This window comes from Sus scrofa, chromosome 8 (assembly GCF_054392235.1).
Source record: "Sus scrofa isolate SSC_HxYL_T2T_F1_AM1 chromosome 8, Sscrofa_HxYL_maternal_Yorkshire_Landrace_v2.0, whole genome shotgun sequence".
Classification (NCBI taxonomy): domain Eukaryota; kingdom Metazoa; phylum Chordata; class Mammalia; order Artiodactyla; family Suidae; genus Sus; species Sus scrofa.
Window position 1 is genome coordinate 41,110,604 of NC_139390.1, and position 20,930 is coordinate 41,131,533.

Below are 20,930 nucleotides of genomic sequence, written 5' to 3' on the forward strand. Positions count from 1 at the left end.
AAAGTGATGGTTTTTTTCCAAAGGTCTGGTATGATATGGGAGCAGAGGTCAGAAAACTCTGTTTGTTACACTTTCATTTGGCCAGAAGGGACTTCAGATTTTAATTTAGTGGCTGTATTTGTTTTCTTCACTTATTACTGACTTGAGAATGGTCTTTAGCCTCTTCACGAATGTTGGTTTTAAAATGTTATACATTTTTAATATTTTTAAGGGCTTTTTAAAATGTGTTGCCTTAGGTGACTAAAGCAAATGCAAAAGGTTCCACAATTCTGCCAGCTCCTTAGAAATTTCATTCTTGCGCCCATATCCTTGAAAGGTATTGACCCCTACAAACAGCTAATACTGTAAAAGTTGACAGGCCCGTTTAACCTCCTAATTATATTCTGTGCATCAAGCATTTGACCTTCCAGTGACAGCTTGATGTGTTTCTGCCATATTAATTACTCCACGCTGTTATGCAGTGATCTTTAACCATTCAAACCTAGTGGATGGACGCGTGAACCTTTCAAGGCTCCAGGGAAGAAGCCAGAATGGCAATTTAAAAGCACCCAATGTAACTTTCCCACTAGCAGCCTTATTTTCTTTCCCTAAAATGGTGAAAAAAGGCCTCTGGAGTGATTTTGTATTTGTCATACTCTGCTAGTTCTTGTAAATTGTTAACATTTTCTTTTAAAAATATCTTTGGAACCATGAGGTCTTATCCAGAATACCCTCCTTCAATTATTATGCATTAAATAATCAATACATCTGTTATTAGGCAATATTACTTTAACAACTGAGTCTTTTTTTTTTTTTTTTTTTTTTTTGGTCTTTTTGCCATTTCTTGGGCCGCTCCCGTGGCACATGGAGGTTCCCAGGCTAGGGGTCCAATTGGAACTGTAGCCACCTGCCTACGCCAGAGCCACAGCAACGCTGGATCCAAGCCGCATCTGCAAACTACACCACAGCTCACAGCAATGCCAGATCCTTAACCCACTGAGCAAGGGCAGGGTCGAACCCGCAACCTCATGGTTCCTAGTCAGATTCGTTAACCACTGCGCCACAACGGGAACTCCTGAGTCTTTTTTTTTTTTTTTCATTTTCATTTTATTTTATTTTTACTATAGATGCTTTCATCACCTGAGGTATTTTTTACATATAATATTTGTGTATTTATTTATTTAATATGATTTTTATTTTTTCCATTATAGTTGATTTACAGTGTTCTGTCAATTTCTGCTATACAGCAAAATGACTCAGTCATACATACATATATATTTATTATTTTTCTCACATTATCCTCCATCATGTTCCATCACAAGTGACTAGATACAGTTCCCTGTGCTATACAGCAGGATCTCATTGCTTATCCATCCCAAATGCAATAGTTTGCATCTATCAACCCCAGACTCCCAGTCCATCTTCCCCCCAGCCCACCCCACCCCCCGCCTTGGCAACCACAAACCCCTTCTCCAAGTCTACGAATTTCTTTTCTGTGGAAAGGTTCATTTGTGCTGTATATTAGATTCCAGGTATGATAAGAGATATCACATGGTACTGATCTTTCTCTTTCTGACTTACTTCACTTAGTATGAGAGTCGCTAGTTCCATCCATGTTGCTGTAAATGGCATTATTTTGTTCTTTTTACGGCTGAGTAGTATTATACGTAATTTTTAAAATTTACACTCCATTTACAGTAATTGCAAGATATTGGCTATAGTCTTTGAGTTGTAAAATGCATCCTTGTTACATGTCTTACACCCAATAGTTTCTACCTCCCACTCCCCAACCCCTATACTGCCCCTCCTGCCTCCGTCCCACTGATAACCACTAGTTTATTCTCTATATCTATGAGTCTGCCTCTTTTTTTGTTATATTCACTAATTTGGTGGTGGTGTCTCTGGCCTGTGGAAGTTCCTGGGCTAGGGATCAAACTCCTGCCACAGTTGTGACCCAAGCCACAGCAGTAACAAGACTGGATCCTTAACCCCCGTGCCATAAGGGAAATCCTAGTTTGTTGCATTTTTTAATTTTTATTTATTTATTTTTCTGTCTTTTTAGGGCGCGCACCCATGGCATATGGAAGTTTCCAGGCTAGGGGTCGAAGCAGACCTGTAGCAGCTGACCTACACCACGACCACGGCAACAGCAACATGGGATCTGAGCCACATCTGTGATCCACACCATAACTCATGACAATGCCAGGTCCTTAACCCACAGAGTGAGGCCAGGGATCAAACCCAAATCCTCATGGATACTAGTGGGGTTTGTTACCGCTGAGCCACAATGGGGACTCTTGTTGTATTTTTTTAGATCCCTACGTGTAAGTTTAACACCTGAGTCCTAACTTTGCCTTAAGTGTCATTAAAGAGATCTAATATGCAAAAGTTCATTTAATTTTCCATTCCTAACATTCTTTGTTGCAGGTTGAGTTTGTCTTCCTAACAAATCAGACAAGAGTTGTGATAGCTGGACAGTCTTCCATCTTCCTTGTTTGCTAGACTACATGCAATGTACACTTTCCTTCTTCTCCTCTGTACTGAGCAGGATGTCACCTGTGTGGGTCATTGTCCTCTCCCTGCATCGAGCTGTTTAGGAATTAGACCTGAATATTTCCAATGGCTACATTTGGAAGGCTGCTTACAGCTCAGGCTATTCTCAACGAAGGTATTAAACGGAAGTCCCCTGCGCCAAAACTGGATTCTAGGATCCATTTTCTTCCTGCTTCCTTTCTCCCTTCATTACTTAGGTCTTTTGATTCAACAACTCTCTCTAGCCATAGTTGCTTTATTGGCAAAATGTGATTCGGTAGGAATCAAATAATTTGGCTGGAGTCTCCAGTCTCACATTCACATCCTGTGTCTGTTTATGCATGTCTATCTTGAGTATGTGCTTTGTACCAGGCATTGTGTAAAGCAATTTACACTTAATCCACAAAACAATCCCACAAGACAGGTACTAAGACAGAGACTTGGCACATGAGAGATAGCTTAGAGGGTTTAAAGAATTCATTGAATTGGATTTAAATAATTTACCTGAGTTAGTACTAGTGGACTTGAAATTAAAACACAGATTTACTTGACTCTAGAGTGTGTGCGTCTGTGTGCTTTTAGCTACTACACTGTACTGCAAATTTAAAATTTAAAAACTTAAGGCCTTTTTTTGGTGCTGTCCTGAGTTCACTGAGAAGCAGTCGTTCAGAACTCAATAGTCTGGAGCCTAGATTTGAAGTATGTACCCTTCACTTATGGTTTGTGTGACACGGGACAAATTACTTTGCTTTGCTTTGGTTTCCCTATTTATGAAAAAGGAGAAAAATATTAGCGACAAAAACAATTTTTTTGTTTGTTTGTTTGAAGGGAAATCCAATAGAAATGCCAGATTTTCTTTCTTCTTCTTTTTTTTTTTTTTCAGATTATTTTCCTGTACAGGTTATCACAGAATATTGGGTAGAGTTCCCTGGGCTCCATAGCAGGTCCCCTACTGGCCAGTCATTCCATATACCACAGTGTGCATAGGCCAGTTCCAAACCCCAGTCCATCCCTCCCATCAGCCTGTCCACTTTGATAGCCATAAATTTGTTTTCAAAGTTTGTGAGTCTGTTTCTCTTCTGCAAATAAGTTCATTTGTATCCCTTTTTAAAGATTCCACATATAAGTGATATCATATAATGTTTGTCATTCACTGGCTAACTTCGCTTAGTATGATAATCTCTAGGTTCATCCATGTTGCTGCAAATGGCATTATTTCATTCACTTATGGCTGAGTAATATTCCATTGTATTTATCCATTCCTCTGTTGATGAATGTTAATGTTGCTTCCATGTCTTGGCAATTGTAAATAGTACTGCAACGAAGAGTAGGGTGCATGCACCTTTTCAAATTATTGGTTTTCTCTGGATATACGTTCAGGCATGGGATTGCCAGATCATATGGTAGTTCTATTTTTAGTTTTTTGAGGAACTTCCATACTGTTTTCCATAGTGGTTATAACAATGTACATTCCCATCAACAGCATAAGAGGGTTCCCCTTTCTCCACACAAGTTAGTTTGTTTTATGTTGGTTTCCCCCTCTATGAAATGGGGAGAAAAATATTAGCAACAGAACTTTTTGGGCCACATGGAGGATTAAATTCATGTAAGACTCTTGGAGTTCCCATCATGGCTCAGTGGTTAACAAATCTGACTAGGAACCATGAGGTTGTGGGTTTGATCCCTGGCCTTGCTCAGTGGGTTAAGGATCTGGCGTTGCCGTGAGCTGTGGTGTAGGTTGCGGAAGTGGCTCAGATTCTGAATTGCTGTGGCTCTGGTGTAGGCCGGCAGCTACAGCTCCGCTTGGACCCCTAGCCCGGGAACCTCCATATGCCTGGGCAGCAGCCCTAGAAATGACAAAAATAAATACATAAATAAATAAATAAATTCATGTAAGACTCATAGGTCAGGCCTAACACACAGTAAGCGCTTTTTAAAAGCAACAATGATAAAAACAGTTCAATAAATATTAGCAAGTCTTGTCTTTATTGCCTTATTTGCCCCAAATAGAGTTGATATAGTGCCTACTCTAAGTGATTGCTATAATAATGCTTCTGAGCCCTCGAAAATCTGAAGTTCTCTGGTTGCATATTGTTGATAAAATCTACCTCTTACTCCTCAGCCTTGAACACAACAGGAGAAGAGGGCTTGGGGAAACTTGCTTGGGCGTCTTGACTGGGCAGGAGTGCAAATATGTGTGATGATGTGGATAAGACCAGAAGGGGGAACTAAGAAATTTGGCTTCTATCAACCTGAGCTGCAGGCTTTTTATCTACAGTTGGGTAATTAACATATCTAAAGCTCAAGCTGTTATCCTTTCTCGGAGGAGGAGGATACCATATCTATCTATGCAACCGAGGTTCAGAGGAAAAGTAGGAAACAGAAAAAGAAGTGAAGAATTAAAAGGGCAATAATAGCCTATATCATCGAAGGACCCTCCTCTAGGGAGCAGGAAATGGATAGGGCCAAGCCAGATAGGTAGTTACTAGAGAATGACTAAACGGATATCTGGCAATCAGTAAGATGCTTACTGTGGGCAAGGAGCTGCCCTTGAAAGCATGAAAAGATGAATAAAAAACCAAATCCTATCTTAAAGGGGATGTGCTATATTTAGTGAGCAAGATCTAAAACCTGTCTAACTAATGACAGAAGAGTTTATGTACTGGGTGAGTGTTACAATCCAAAAGGCCAGAGGGTAAATTGTCCCATTATAAACACCTACTACACTCTTTAATTATGTGAAGGTTTTATCTTACTGGACTTTGTTGAACTAATTTGCTCTTAATCTTCAACAGCGTGTACACATTTAAACAGAACTTAAAGGAGTTCCAGTCGTGGCGCAGTGGTTAACGGATCCGATTAGGAACCATGAGGTTGAGGGTTCGGTCCCTGGCCTCCCTCAGTGGGTTAATGATCTGGCGTTGCCCTGAGCTGTGGTGTAAGTCACAGACTCGGCTCAGATCCCGAGCTGCCATGGCTATGGTGTAGGCCGGCAGCTACAGCTCCGATTCAACCCCTAGCCTGGGAACCTCCATATGCTAAGGGTACGGCCCTAGAAAAGACAAAAAAATAAATAAATAAATAAACAGGAGTTCCCGTCGTGGCGCAGTGGTTAACGAATCGAACTAGGAACCGTGAGGTTGCCGGTTCGGTCCCTGCCCTTGCTCAGTGGGTTAACTATCTGGAGTTGCCATGAGCTGTGGTGTAGGTTGCAGATGCTGCTCGGATCCAGCTTTGCTGTGACTCTGGATAAGGCCGGTGGCTGCAGCTCTGATTCAACCCCTGGCCTGGAAACCTCCATATGCCGAGGGAGCAGCCCAAGAAATAGCAAAAAAAGACAAAAATAAATAAATAAATAAACAAACAGAACTTAAGATATAACGTAAACTCATTTTAAAAAGTTAATTTTAGTTCCTCTGGTGAGGGTGTCATAGACACCACTAATACCTATCAAAAGCTCTGAAGCACCTCTCAGGAAACTGCACAAAACCCTCCAACTCTGCATGTAGAAAGTTGACAGATCCCTCAAAATCCACCCATGAATCCTCAGCACGAACAACTCTGTTACAGACACTCAGTTATCCAGAGTTTCCCAAATCAGATCTCAGGGACTTTTTATTTATTTATTTATTTATTTATTTATTTTAACTATGGCTGTTTTAAATTATGCTATAATCATAATTCTTGGAATTAAAATATCTTTTTATAAAAAAACAAAAACTGGTACTTGCCGTCGTGGCTCAGTGGTTAACGAATCCAACTAGGAACCATGAGGTTGCGGGTTCGATCCTTGGCCTTGCTCAGTGGGTTAAGGATCCAGCATTGCCATGAGCTGTGGTGTAGGTTGCAGACACGGCTTGGATCCTGCGTCGCTGTGGCTCTGGCATAGGCTGGCAGCTACAGCTCCAATTCGACCCCTAGTCTGGGAGCCTCCCTATGCCTCGGGAGTGGCCCAAGAAATGGCAAACAAACAAACAAACCAAAAAAACCCCTCAAACCTACTTTATACGTAGTATGGAAGGAGTTGCTATCTGTCCCCAGTATCTATTGTCTGCTTCTTCCATAGAAAAGGAATTTTTTTTTTTTTTTTTTTGGTCTTTTTGCCTTTTCCAGGGCCGCTCCCATGGCATATGGAGGTTCCCAGGCCAGGGGTCCAATTGGAGCTGTAGCTGCCAGCCTACGCCAGAGCCACAGCAACACAGGATCCAAGCCATGTCTGCGACCTACACCATGGCTCATGGCAACACCAGATCGTTAACCCACTGAGCAAGGGCAGGGATCGAAACTTCAACCTCATGGTTCCTAGTCGGATTCGTTAACCACTGCGCCATGATGGGAACTCCAGAAAAGGAATTTTTGACTTGGTCAGAACAAAGTGAAGAGCACACTGGTCATCCTCGCCAGCGGTTACCATGTCCTTAAGTTCTAGCCAATGGCTGTTGATGGAAGTGCCACCTCTGAACCCTCCTCATCCAACAACTCAAGGGTGCCCTTTTCTCCCTCTTATCTCTTAGTCCATCCAGTTGCTTGGAACACAGATCTGATGGCAGAAATGTCTTCTCGGGCTATCAGACAAGGGATACATCCTGGGGACCACAGATCCGAGAGAGGGAAGGAGCCTGGATCTTCAAGGAGCCCAGACAAAAGCCATTACAGTTGTCTTGAATATTAGCTTCTGAACTTTGATATATGAGGGAACTAAACTTTGTTTTTAAATATTTTTATTTTTTCTGTTTCAGCTGAGTTACAATGTTCTGTCAATTTCTGCTATACAGCAAAGTGACCCTGTCGTACATATAAATATATATACCCTCTTTTTCTCATATCATCCTCTATCATGCTCCATCACAAATGATTAGATAGAGTTCCCTGTACTATACAGCAGGATCTCATTGCTTATCCTCTTCAAATGCAATAGTTTGCATCTACTAACCCCAAACTCTGACAACAAAACTTCTAGACTTCTGTTTAGTTTCTGGTTTTTCTTGTTTTGTTTTTTTCTATTACTTGTAGCTAAAGCTAATTGTAACTCACTGATGCAATCCCTGGCACTTTAAAGCTGTTATCATCTTGTGTCCTGATATCTAGGGCTGCTAAGGAGAAGAATAGCGTGGCTTCTCTCTCTGTAGCTTCTAAGATTACCTCTGTATGTTTTGCAGTTTCTCTTCTGTGTGTATAGGTGCGGATTTGTCTTCATCTATCCCATTACATCTTTGGTGTTCCTGATCTCTCACATCCTCTTATTCAGTCCTGAGGAATTCTCAGCCATTATCTCTTTGACTATTGTGCTTCCATGTTTCCTGTAGCTCCTTTGAAGCTCCCATTCAAAATGTGTTGGTGCCTCCTAATTCAGACTTCTTGTGTCGTAACTGCACTTTTAATCTTTCAAAAAAAGAAAAGAAAAGAAAAGAAAATCTCTGCACTGCATGCCCATCTTTAATTTTATCTTCTAAATACCTTTTTTTAATGGTGAACAAACTGGCCTTTATTCCATCCATTGAATTTTTCATTGCATTTTTTTTCCTCTGGAATTTCTTGTAGACAATATACAGTTGATTTTCTTTTTAATTCACTCTGATAATCTCTATCTTTTAATTAGTGTATTTAGACCATTCACATTTAAAGTGGTTAGTTGGGATTAATACTGACCATTTTTGTAACTCTTTTCTATTTGTTGCATTGTTCTTTGGGGTTTTTTTCCTCTTCTTTTTCTGCCTGCTTTTGTTTTAATTGAGCACTTCATGTGATTCAATTTTATCTGTCCTCTTAGCATATCAATTCTGATGATCACTTTGTCTCTTTAGACTGGTTTTTTCTTTTACCATGGCTTGCAATTTTTTGGTTGTTGAAAGATGGACATGATGGGAGATCCCCCTGTGGCAAAAGGGGTTAAGACTCTGACTGCAGTGGCTTTGGGTCACTGCAGAGGTGCAGGTTAGATCCCCAGCCCGCCACAGTGGGTTAAAGAATCCAGCATTGCCACAGTTTCAGCTTAGATTCAGTTCCTGGCCTGGGACTTCCATATGCCATGGGAGTGGCTGAGATAAATAAATAAATAGAAAGATGGACATGAGTATCAGTAAAAGGAACTAAAGTAAATGAGATGTTGGTGTGAAGTTTTATATTAATCAGGCCAGAAGTTGGGCTCTGTTTAATGTTTTCTGCAGTTACAGAATCCAGAGCTTTCAAATTCTTCTAGTGTCCTTGTGTTTGTCTTCCCTCTTGGTTTCTCCAAGAGGTCTTTCTCTGAGGGTCTTCTCTCACAGCTCTTTTAACTGTAGACCACTGTTCTTACACTGGAGCCCTGTGGGTGTGGTGGGAAGGAGAGGGAGAAAAAAAAGGGTTCTCTAATCTTAATTCATCCAACTGTCTTTTAGTGGGCTCTGTCCCTGAGCTGAGACCTTCATAGCTGTTTCTTAGCTTCTTTTCCTCTGAAACAAGAGGACTAGAAGTGGCTAGACTGGGAGAGAGGTCCTTCCATCAGCAGAGAAAAAGCTCTGATGTATTCTTTTCCCCAGAAAATAGGCATTTGTTATCGAAGAAAAAAAAAAAAAAAAAAACCTCTGGATTTTTTGTTTTGCTTTATGCTGTGCCAGTTTCAGTCGTATAGCAAAGTGATTCAGTTATAAGTTATACATACATACATACATATAATATATATTCTTTTTCATTACAGTCTAACATAAGATATTGAGTGTAGTTCCCTATGCCATACAGTAAATCCTCGTTCTTTCTTGCTTGCTTGCTTGCTTGCTTTCTTGCTTTCTTGCTTTCTAGGGCTGCACCCGTGGCATATGGAAGTTCCCAGGCTACGGGTCAAAGTGGAGCTGCAGCTGCTGGCCTACACCACAGCCATTGCAACGTGGGACCCGAGCCACATCTGCAACCTACACCACAGCTCATGGCAATGCCAGATCCTTAACCCACTGAAGGGGGCCAGGGATCAAACCTGCATCCTCATGGTTACTAGTCAGATTAGTTTCCACTGTGCTGCAGTGGGAACTCCTGGATGTGTCTTAAAAGGTTTGCTCTTCTCTTCCTTCTGCTCAAGCCATAGAGAGATTTTTCTTGAATTGTGGAGAGGTTCCTGGAGGAAAACCCGTGAAAGTGTGTGTTTAGGGGGTCCTCCTGAGCCTGAATCCCCCAGGAGTTTCTCATTCTCATGCTAGTCCATGCTCATTTCCAGCAATTCTTCAGAATCAGTTGAGTATTCTTATTGGGTTATGACTCTGGCATCTTCTGTTCCACATAATCAGATCTTGGCTGTGACTCTGAATTCACCACCAGTTCTCTGGCACATTCATGAAAAGTTGCTGATTTTCAATTTGTTCAGTGTTTTGCTGTTGTAAGGACAGGAATGATGACTCCCAAGCTCTTTACATGTCAGAACTGAAACCAGAAGTCATTTGAAGGCTTTCTGTTAATCCGTGGACTCTGTATATTTTTACTATTGTCATTGTCATCATCATTACATTATTGTTGTTATTATTTCTTCCTTTCTGTCTCATGACTTTTGGTTCTTTTTTTATGGATTTATTTCTTAGATATCCTTCAATATGCTTATACTGTCATTTTGGGATAGGTCCATTTGATTAACAGGTACCAGTGAAAGAAGAGGTAGCTAATTTTCAGGAGTGAATTGATCAGCTTGATTTTTATGTGGTTGGCTTAGATTTCTTTTTCCTTCTGTCTTTTAGAATTTTGGATTTATCTGTGCATCTTGAGCAGAAGGGTTTTTTGTTTCTCTCTCTAGTTCCATCCCTCCCTGAATTTGGTGGACATCTCAATTAGAGTCATTGGGTTCTTGATTAAAAACTCTGTTCTAGGAGTTCCCGTCATGGCACAGTGGTTAACGAATCCGACTAGGAACCATGAGGTTGCAGGTTCGATCCCTGCCCTTGCTCAGTGGGTTAACGATCCGGTGTTGCCGTGAGCTGTGGTGTAGGTCACAGACACAGCTAAGATCCTGTGTTGCTGTGGCTCTGGCGCAGGCTGGCAGCTACAGCTCCAATTCGACCCCTAGCCTGGGAACCTCCATATGCCGCGGGAGCAGCCTAAGAAATGGCAAAAAGACAGAAAAAAAAAAAAACAACAACTCTGTTCTATTGGAAACTCAGGGCACCTGTCCTTTGGTGTGGTCAAAGACAGTGTCTGTCCTCTCACCCACTCTAGGAGGCAACAGCAAGCAACAGGATCTCCTTTCTCCTTCTTCCCTGAGGATGGAGTTTTATATGCTTTCGATATATATTTCAGCTCCATATTAATTCAGGTGGGGGAGCACACCTCCTGCTTTGTTTCCAGCTTTGCGCTTCTGACGCATGCAGAGGTTTACCTTGTTTTGGAATGAGGGATGTGTCTGTTCTATTTCTCTCTTTTACAGCTTGAGCTAGCATTTCTTTGGAGTAGATCAGGTCCTAAAAGCCTGAACTGACAATGCCCTCTGGCCCGGGAGACATGTTTTATGTATCTTAGCAACAATTCTATGAAATATACAAAGTCAGGCTTTATGTACCCATTTTACATGTGCAAAGAGAGCATAACAGGTGCTCAGCGGCAGGGCCAGATCTGGTGAGTGGGGCACCTGTCTCCAGCAGGTGCTATTCATAATTATATCAAACCTGCCGTGATCATAGCTCAGCTTCTAACATTTGGAATCTGGGAGGTAACAGAGAAGTTCTATGGTGGGCAGGCCAAATGTCCCCTTTACGGCTTAATCCCAAGATGTTTCTACTTTAGAACCAGTGGTTTCTGCCTACAGATTTCTGAGCCAATGGCTGAGCTTCGTGACTCCCATTGTATCAGTTCCTGCATACGCTCTGTGCACAGAAATTTACACCCATTCCATTTCCCTCTCCTCGATCTTCGATCACAGTGTTTCTAAGGACTTCAAATCCACTCTCTCCCTCTAATTTCCTGCCTTTGTCAGATTTCATCACCGAGAGATCGGAGCCCCTGCGCATTTGTGGGGGAGGGAGGGAGGAGGGCTTATGTTTATATTTTTCTTGATTTTTATGGCCGTCATTACCCAAAGCTGTGTGAAATGGAGGGAAACACAGTTGGCCCAAGCCCTGGAGCCATCTGTTCAACCTGCTCAAGATATTAGTGGCTGATTGTTTACTAAACAGACTACCCTGAGCAGCAGCCCACAGGCTGAGGCCGGGGCTTCTGTTAATCGTTAAGCATTTCACAAACAGTTGGGGCCCTTGCTGGCGCTGCTATCATCGCTTTCAGAAGCAACGTTCTGTACCCTGCCGTCAGCCACAGGACAGGCGATGGGCTCCCTGGTGTGTGGACCGTGAGGATTGCCAGCAGGCTTGGGCTGCCATGCCCGAGCTGTAGTGGCTGTGTCCTCCTGGAAGAGATGTGACCTGTGTGCTTTCAGCGTTGACTTTATCTTTGCCAGCACACGTGGGTGTCTAACGTTGGCTGGGAAGCTGGGCTCTAGGGTGGAGCAAGGGTTTAAGATTGTTGACAGTTTAATGCCCGGTGAGAGAAGTGCTTTGGGGAGCTCTCTCCCTTGAGACTTTTGCTCTTTCCCTAATCCTTTGCATCAACACTGCCTTGAACACTGTTTTATGAAGTATCTGCAAAGGCATGTGAAACTGTTGGTAAACAGTTGTGGTGAATAACTTCTACTCTGGCAGATTCCTGAGCCCGAGTCTCTTTCCTTTACTGTCTGGTGCGAATCTTTGTGAAGCGGTAAACACACCTTGAACCTCTCACCCAATTCTCGTGACAGATTAGAGTTGTCACCGAAGTGGCAATTTAGCCTTGGGAATGGAATGAAGATGAAAAACTTCTCCCAAAGTCTCAAAATTCTAAATAGCCATCTCTACTGGTAGAAATAGAATGTATAAAACATAGGAAAAGGATCGTGCAATTATAGAAAGTTGGAAAGAGCCAAGGGCAGTCCATATGCTTGGTTAAAGAAGGAAAATGAGGAGTTCCCATCATGGCTCAGTGGTTAACGTACCCGACTAGCATCCATGAGGAAGGAGGTTCGATCCCTGGCCTCGATCAGTGGGTTAAGGATCTGGTGTTGTCTCTGTAGTGGTTCTGGTTACTGCTGTGGCAAGGGTTCAATCCCTGGCCCTGGAACTTCCACGTGCCATGGGCATGGCAAAAAAGAAAAAAGAAAACTTTGGAGTCAAGTGGACCTCAGACTGAGCTGGCTGGCATGCCCCTTAAGAGCAATTTGTGTTTCTCTCTTTCCCTGTTTTCAGGGAGATGATGTTGGTGGCTTTAAATGGACTATGGTCAGAGTATTTACTGCAGTGAAATTGTCACATGGGACCAATCAGGGCTTTCCTCCTAGAGAGAGCCAATTTTTAAATGTTTACTAGTGCATTGCAGACTGTGGAAGACTAGTTCTTAATTTCATTTCCAAGGAGGGAGAGAAGTTATATCATTTCACAACTAAAAAGACATATCAGGAGTTCCCGTTGTGGCTCAGTGGTTAATGAATCCGACTAGGAACCACGAGGTTTCAGGTTCGATCCCTGGCCTTGTTCAATGGGTTAAGGATCCAGCATTGCCATGAGCTGTGGTGTAGGTAGCAGACAAGGCTTGGATCCCAAGTTGCTGTGGCTCTGGTGTAGGACGGCGGCTACAACTCTGATTCGACCCCTAGCCTGGGAACCTCCATATGGCGCGGGAGCGGCCCCAGAAAAGGCAAAAAAGAAAAAAATAAATAAATAAAATAAAATAAAAAGACACATCACAGTTAAAGACACTTTAACAGCAAAGTGACAAGAATTTGACTCCATGACACGCCTGAGTCAAGACGTAGCCTCTGGATTTAAACTGAGCACTTCTCTCTGGGTGGAAGCACATAATATGTAAGACAGACCCCTTTTAGAGATCTTGGGTGATGGTCAAGGTTAGGGGGAGTATATAATATTAGTAATTGCCAGATCTTAGCCATTGTATTCTGCTTAGGCTTATTGGTTTTGTTCATTTCATTTCTTTCTTCATTCATTTTATAATATTGATAAGTACCTCCCACATGCTGTGTTAGTCTCCTAGAAAAGATGGATATTAATCAAATAGCCATACATAAGCATATAATTTTAAACTCTAGTGGATTTTATAAAAGAAAAGTTGAGAATGATAATAAAACGTATAAGACTGATGATGAGTGGGGATGTTTCCATGAAACAGTATAGACAGAGCTGAGGTCTGAAGAATTGGTAGGAGCTTAACCTGGTGAGTGGAAGTGAGTGATTGAAGGAGGTTTAAGCAGAGAGAACAAATGTGCAATAGCCCCATAATGTGTGAGAAAATCTGTCCTTTTAAGAAAATTAAAGAGGGGCAGTACCATGGGAACAAGGGGCAGAGGTAGTAGCGTGCACTGAGTTGTGTTAATACATTTATATTAATCTAAGAGGAATAGCAAACTATTGGATTGGATGTGTGCCTTCTGTTTTTTGTTTATTTGTTTTTATTTTTAGGGCCCCATGTGCAGCAAGGTTTTTTGTTTGTTTGCTTGTTTGTTTTTGTCTTTTTTTAGGGCTGCACCCACAGCATATGTAAGTTCTCAGGCTAGGGGTTGAATCAGAGCTGCATCATCTGGCCTACACCTCAGCCACGACAATGCCAGATCCGAGCTGCATCTGTGACCTACACCCAGCTCATGGCAACACTAAATTCTTAACCCTCTGAACAGGGCTGGGGATTGAACCCTCATCCTCATGGATACTAGTCAGACTCATTACCACCAAGCCACAACAGGAACTCCACACCTGTGGCATATGGAAGTTCCCAGGATAGGGGGTCGAATTGGAGCTACAGCTGCCGGCCTATACCCCAGCCACAGCAACACCAGATCCAAGCCGCAACTTGAAGCAACACTGGATCCTTCACCCTCTGAGTAAGGCCAGGAATTGAACCTGCCTCCTCATGGATACTAGTTGGGTTCTTAATCCACTGAGCCACAACAGGAACTCTCGAATTTGGGCTTTCTTTAAAAAAACCAAAAATTCACTCTGAGAATCCATGGGAAGGGAAGAGAGAAGGACACAAGTAAGAAGCTATTATTCTAAATTCCAGGTGAGAGCTAATGGGGTCCTGAACAAGGCTGATGGCAGAAGTGATGAGGTTAGGAGATGTCTTTAAGAGATGTTTAAGATAGAAAATTGAAGAGACTTTGTGATGCATTAAATATAGAGATAGTGGAGTTCCTGTCATGGTGCAGCGGAAACAAATCTGACTAGGAACCATGAGGTCGGGGTTCGATCCTTGGCCTCACTCAGTAGGTTAAGGATCCGGCGTTGCTGTGAGCTGTGGTGTAGGTCGCAGACGTGGCTCGGATCTGGCGTTGCTGTGGCTGTGGCACAGGCTGGTGGCTACAGTTCCAATTAGACCCCTAGCCTGGGAACCTCCATATGCCTCGGGTGCAGCCCTAAAAAGACTATATATATATATGGATAGCAAGAGAAAGGGTTCTGGTCAAGGATGTCCCCAAGGGTTTTGGCCTTGGAAAGTGAATTGACAATTGCTCTGGTCACTAAGATTGAGAACCAGGAAAGCGGGACAGAAGCCATGCGTTTGGATCTGGACATGTGGAGTCAGAGTGCTTTCCGACATGTATAAGATAGGTGTTTAGAAGATTCTTTGGATATGCAGATTTGGAGCAGTGCGGAGAGGCATAGAGCTCTCTGCGTGGAGGTGGCAACTGAAGCCATGGTAAAATGAGGCCCTTTTAGAGTTCCCGCTGTGGCTCAGCAGAAATGAACCCGATGAGTATCCATGTGGATGTGGATTCGATTCTTGGCCCGGCTCAGTGGGTTAAGGATCCAGCACTGCCGAGAACGGTGATTTAGTTGCAGATGCAACTCAGAGCTGGCATTGCTGTGGCTGTGGTGTAGGCCAGAAGCTGCAGCTCTGATTCCACGCCTAGGCTGGGAACTCCCATATGCCACTGGTGTGGCCCTAAAAAGCAAAAAAAAAAAAAAAAAAAAAAAAAAAAAACCAAACCAAAAAACAAAATGATATCCTCTAAGGAGAGATAGAGAATGAGAAGAAGAGAGGGCCCAAGCAGTGCCTTGATGGACGTATGTACTGACTCAGTGAAGGAGAATGAGGCTGCAAAGGAGTGAGGGAGAAGTCAGAGAGGAAAACCGAGAAGATGAGGCTGCAGGTGGGAAAGGGGAGCTTGGTGGGACAGGAGCAGATGAAAATGTTCTAAAAACTGATTTATGGTGATGGTTGCATCACTTGGTAAAGTTACTAGAAAGCATTGAATCAGACACTTGAAATAGGTGATCTTTATGATATATAAACTATACCTCAATAACACTATAGAAGATCCTGTTGTGGTGCAGCGGAAACAAATCCGACTAGGAATCATGAGGTTCCAGGTTCGATCCCTGGCTTCGCTTGGTGGGTAAAGGATCTGGCATTGCCATGAGCTGTGGTGTAGATCGCAGACGGATCCTGTGTCGCCGTGGCTGTGGTGTAGGCAGGCAGCTGTAGCTCTGATTGGACACCTAGCCTGGGAACCTCCATGTGCTGGGAAAGAGCAAAAAAAAAAAAAATTAAAACACTATAAAACAACAACAATAACAACAGGAGACTGGGATGAAGGAAAAGAAAGGATGAGTGCTTTAAGAAGGAAGGAATGGTCAGTGTGTTGAATGCTGGTAAGTGGAGAAAGATAAGGACTGATAGTCACTAACAAATTGAAAACCTTAATCAGATATGTAATGCAAAAACAATGGTCCAAATATTGGATAATGTAGCATTGTAAACATACTGAACTTTTGCAGTGTTATCTTCGAATTTGTGAGAAGATGCACGTGACTTGGTCCCTTCTTGTTCTCACAGAGCCTACATGGAGGTGTTTGCTTTGCCCTCTGTATGATGTGGCAGCTAGGAAATGGATTTTGACGGGTTAATTCTATTATGACTAGAATATTTGCAGTGAAAATGAGGCCCCGTATGTGGTCAGTCAATATATTTACTCTAGAAGTCTGAGACACTCGGAGAATACTCTAGAACTCTTCTTTAAATAATCTGATGGTTACAAAGGCATTATTATATCAAAGAATGATCATCTTCATAAACATATGATCACTGCCTCGCCCAGCATATGGTACAGAGTAGATGTTCAATAAATACTTGTTGATGACTCAGAGGCAAAACTTAGGAAAGTGGGAGTGTTCACGAATCATTACTGAGATTTACAATGCAAATCACTCTTAGTAACAAAGCTTAGAAGAGCACAATATCATAATAAAAGGAAAGACCAAATCCATGCGGGTAATTTACAAACCTTGTCCGTTTAGACAGAATTCACGAATTCTTTGTCAGTTCTTACTCAATTTTCACTCGATTACCCAAGTCAATTTAAACTATTCAGCCAAAATATTTATGCAAATCAATGCTTCTCTTACTTTAGCCATATTTAGGGATTTATTTTGCTAAGCATGTCTTAGTTCACTTATTACCTTTTATTTGAGCCGTTAGTCTAAAAATGGTATTTCTTTCTTTCTGATCCCCTGTCCTAGCCCACAAATGCCCCTGACTTTTCAATCAGATCACACTCAAGAAAACAGGCACCAAGGGCTTCTTCATGGTGGTGGCTGTGGAAAGCTGTTGACATGTGAGTGCCAATCCAAGGGTTGTTAATGAAACACTTCAGCCGAATTTAAATGACTTTTCTAAATTGGTTTTTAGGAAATGCTTAACTCAGGTCATTTGATGTTTACTAAATTTCCTGTACTCCTGTGATGTTTATAATAACAACCCAATGGCGTTCTCTGAGAACAGGAAATCAAGGAGCAGAACTACAGTTGATGGAGATGTTTCTGAAGGCGGGAAGTTGGTGAGGACAGAGATGACCTAGAAATGACCAGTTTTTGACAGAATTTTAGATAAGGCTCTGTCTGCGTGGAGCGATTGTGGCGTTCTGTTAGATCTGACTTCTTTAGTGTGTGTTTCCTACTGACCCTTCTGTTTCTCCTACCTGGAATTCATAATGTTAGAATAATCATTCTGCATTAGACAGTATCAGAGAAGTATTTGGGCTATGCATGGAAATAAATCCGGAAGGAGGACGTAAGTCATTGCCATTATGCAATTAATTCATATATAAATATTACACAATGAGATGCTATAGCAGAGAGCAAGCAATATTTCTATGAAAATGAGGTTGAATGCTTTGGAAAAACTTCCTAAGATGAGTTGCCCTAAAATGCTATTGGATTTGGTGTGAACAAGGCAACTATAAAGATTGGGTGGGAGGAGATTACGGAAGTAGAATTTCTGTTTAAGTTTGCTTTGTAAATCTTTTTAAGTTCTCATCCGACTTAAAACATCAAAACCAGAAATAGCGGGCAGTGCACTATGGATCAATTTATAGAAGAAATTCAACATGGAACATTAGTCACAAGACAAGGCCTGGGGCTAAAATCAAAAGGCTTGTGAACTAACACCCATTCATATGTTTTAAATTCAAATAAAATGCTTAAGGCATGTAAAAGTAATTTTCCATAACTCTTCACTTTCACTGATATTTTTGATGAGCCAATGAACATAGGGTAGGAGGACTTCAACTCTTCCTGCAATTTTCCCAAGGCACCATTTATTTTCTCTAAAACACCCTCCCTCACTCCCCAGAGTCCCCTCTCTCTTTTCTTTACTTAACTCTTATGCGTCTTCCAAGTCCTAAAACTCCAAATTCAGCTCAAATGCTGACTCTTATGAGGAATCTTTCCTGTCCCATTTTTTTTTTTTCTTATTTAAAATTTTATTTTCTTTTACTCTACAAGTCCTGGTGCTAGTTTGAGTTGCTCACATAAACCCATTCTATCAAAAAAGGAAATGTAAAGTGATCCTAAGAGTTCCTGTCATGGCTCGGTGGAAACAAATCTGACTAGTATCCATGAGGATCCCTGGCCTCGCTCAGTGGATTAAGGATCTGGCATTGCCATGAGCTGTGGTGTAGGTCGATGATGCGGCTTGGATCTGGCATCGCTGAGGCTGAGGTGTAGGCTGGTGGCTACAGCTGCGATTCGACCCCTAGCCTGGGAACCTCCGTATGCCTTGGGTGTGGCCCTAAAAAAACAAAAAAATCAAAAATAAAAATAAAGAGATTCTAGCAGTGCAAGCACAGTTGGAAGGGCCTTCTCAGAGGTTTCCCACTAGAATTTACAGAAAATTTAAATGTAATAGAATCACAGATGGGATGTTTCTATTCTCTGGACCCCAGGAGATTTTCAAAATTGCTCTGATTTTTAAAACCCATTTTTGTTTGTTTATTTTGCAGATTGTTTCAATCTCAGCACCTCTGTGCCTAGTCTCTCACTTTAGGATTACATTTAAGGAAGAGTATCTATTGTATTCTATTAATTTATTTAACACACCTCATTATCTTTGAGTCCCTTTCAAGTCAGTGTCCCTTGATTGTCCTTGTCTCTTGACAATGGGTCACATTTTCCTGTTCCTTCATATGTGAATAATTTTGTCAGATCATATCCTGGACATTGTGACTGATCTATTGTGGTGACTCTGGATTATGCTGCATTCCTCTAAAGAGTGTTTATTTTATTTTAACATATATTATATTTAGCTGGATTCAACATACAAACTCTGTCTTTGGGGCAGCAACTCACATTGCAGTTCAGTTCATTCATCCTTGGATGGTCTGTCTACAATTTCCATGACACATACATTGTTCGAGGGGCAGATAAAGATTCGAGCAGATTTTATACATAGACTTGGGGTTTTCTCTCTCCCTCTAGTTCTTTCCTTTTGTGACCCCCCTCTCACTCACCAGTGAATTTTTAAATAGGATTTTAGCTATTCCACCCTTCATGGCCTCTCCGGTCTAAAAGCCATTAAAATAGAAACTTTCTCAGAGCTGTTTCCTTCTTTTCAGTGTCTATTCCTTTGTAGAAGCTTCCTGCACTTATTCACTCTCCGGTTCCTTCAAGTAGTTGGCTTGTTCATTTTTTAATCCAGAGTATATAGTTGTTATCTGTGAGAGAACTTGTCTGTTAGGAGGTTACACATCTTACCAGAAGCAAAAGCATCTCGTTATCTTTGAACTTCTATGTCTAAACAGAAGGTCTTCAGGAAAGAGTTTGTGTTGGACAAAATTAAATAGAAGCACATTGATAAAATGAACAAAGATTTCTGGAGTTTCCATGGTGGCTAGTGGTAGCATAACTGGAATCTGACTAGTATCCATGAGGATGCAGGTTCTATCCCTTGCCTTGCTCAGTGGGTTAAGGATCCAGCATTGCCATGAGCTGTGGTGTAGGTCACAGATGTGGCTTGGATCCCGTATTGCTGTGGCTGTGGTGTAGGCCAGCAGCTGTAGCTCTGATTTGACCCCTAGCCTGGGAACGTCCCTATGATGTGGGTGTGACCCTAAAAGAGACAAAAAGATAAACAATAATAAAATAAAATGGAATAAAGACTTCAAAGGTAAGGGGAGACAAAAATTTGTTCTCTTCAGTTCATATTGATTTTTAAAAATAGTAACTAGATTTTAGAAGGCATAATATCTTAAGGAAGGGGACTTGAAAAATAGGAGCAGCAAGTTCCTGCAAAGGCCAGAGCTGGCATGAGCGAGGACACCACTGAAGGCAGTTTCGGGGCAGTGGCATTGCTGAGGTCAAACATATGGGAGAGTTTTCCCTTGTCCAACCCTGGGCATGATTCCACTGACAAAGTGAGTTTCCCAAGCTCTTAGTGTTGTTAAGCCTCAGAGTGAACATCTGCCTCAGAAGAAATCCCCTTGAAAAATCTGTTAAAGTTAGTTTGGAGAACAACAGAGTCAATTGGCTGAAAGATGATAAACAGAGCAGTGCAATAAATAGCAATTACCCACGGGGAGGTACCTGCAGGGGTTCCCCAGGCCTTTTTTTCTCATTTACTATTTTTATTCATGACCTGCAAGGGTGTAAGCAGCTTGCTAATGAAGTGGCAGCCAGGCCTGCGGTGGGAGCCACGGAGGCTGAGAAGACTACAAACCAAGCTAATATAACAAGGATAGGACACCAGGCAGAAAAATCAAAGGCATGAGACTCAGCAGGGAGGGAATAGTGCCCCTGTCAACTCAGATGAATAATCGGAAGTGTAGCTTTCTGATGGCAGGGAGGAGAGGCAGATGCACAGGGATAAATGCCTGAGAAGGATCTGCAAATGTAAGGCTGAAAGAAAGCAGCTGAGGGATGGCAGTTGCAGGGCGAATTCCATAACGTGGCCTTTGCAGACATAGATGCACCTTCCGACTTTGCAGACATAGATGTCACTGAGATACGAAGGGACTAAGGAGGGTGCAAGACCCCCAGGAGGAGGGAGGGCTCTGTCCTGGGTTGCCCTCTGTCCTATGGTTCCCAGGGGGCTTGGTGCAGATGGTTTTCCAACCTGAGACTGGCCCAGGGTGGCAGCCTCTTTCTGGTCCCCTAGTC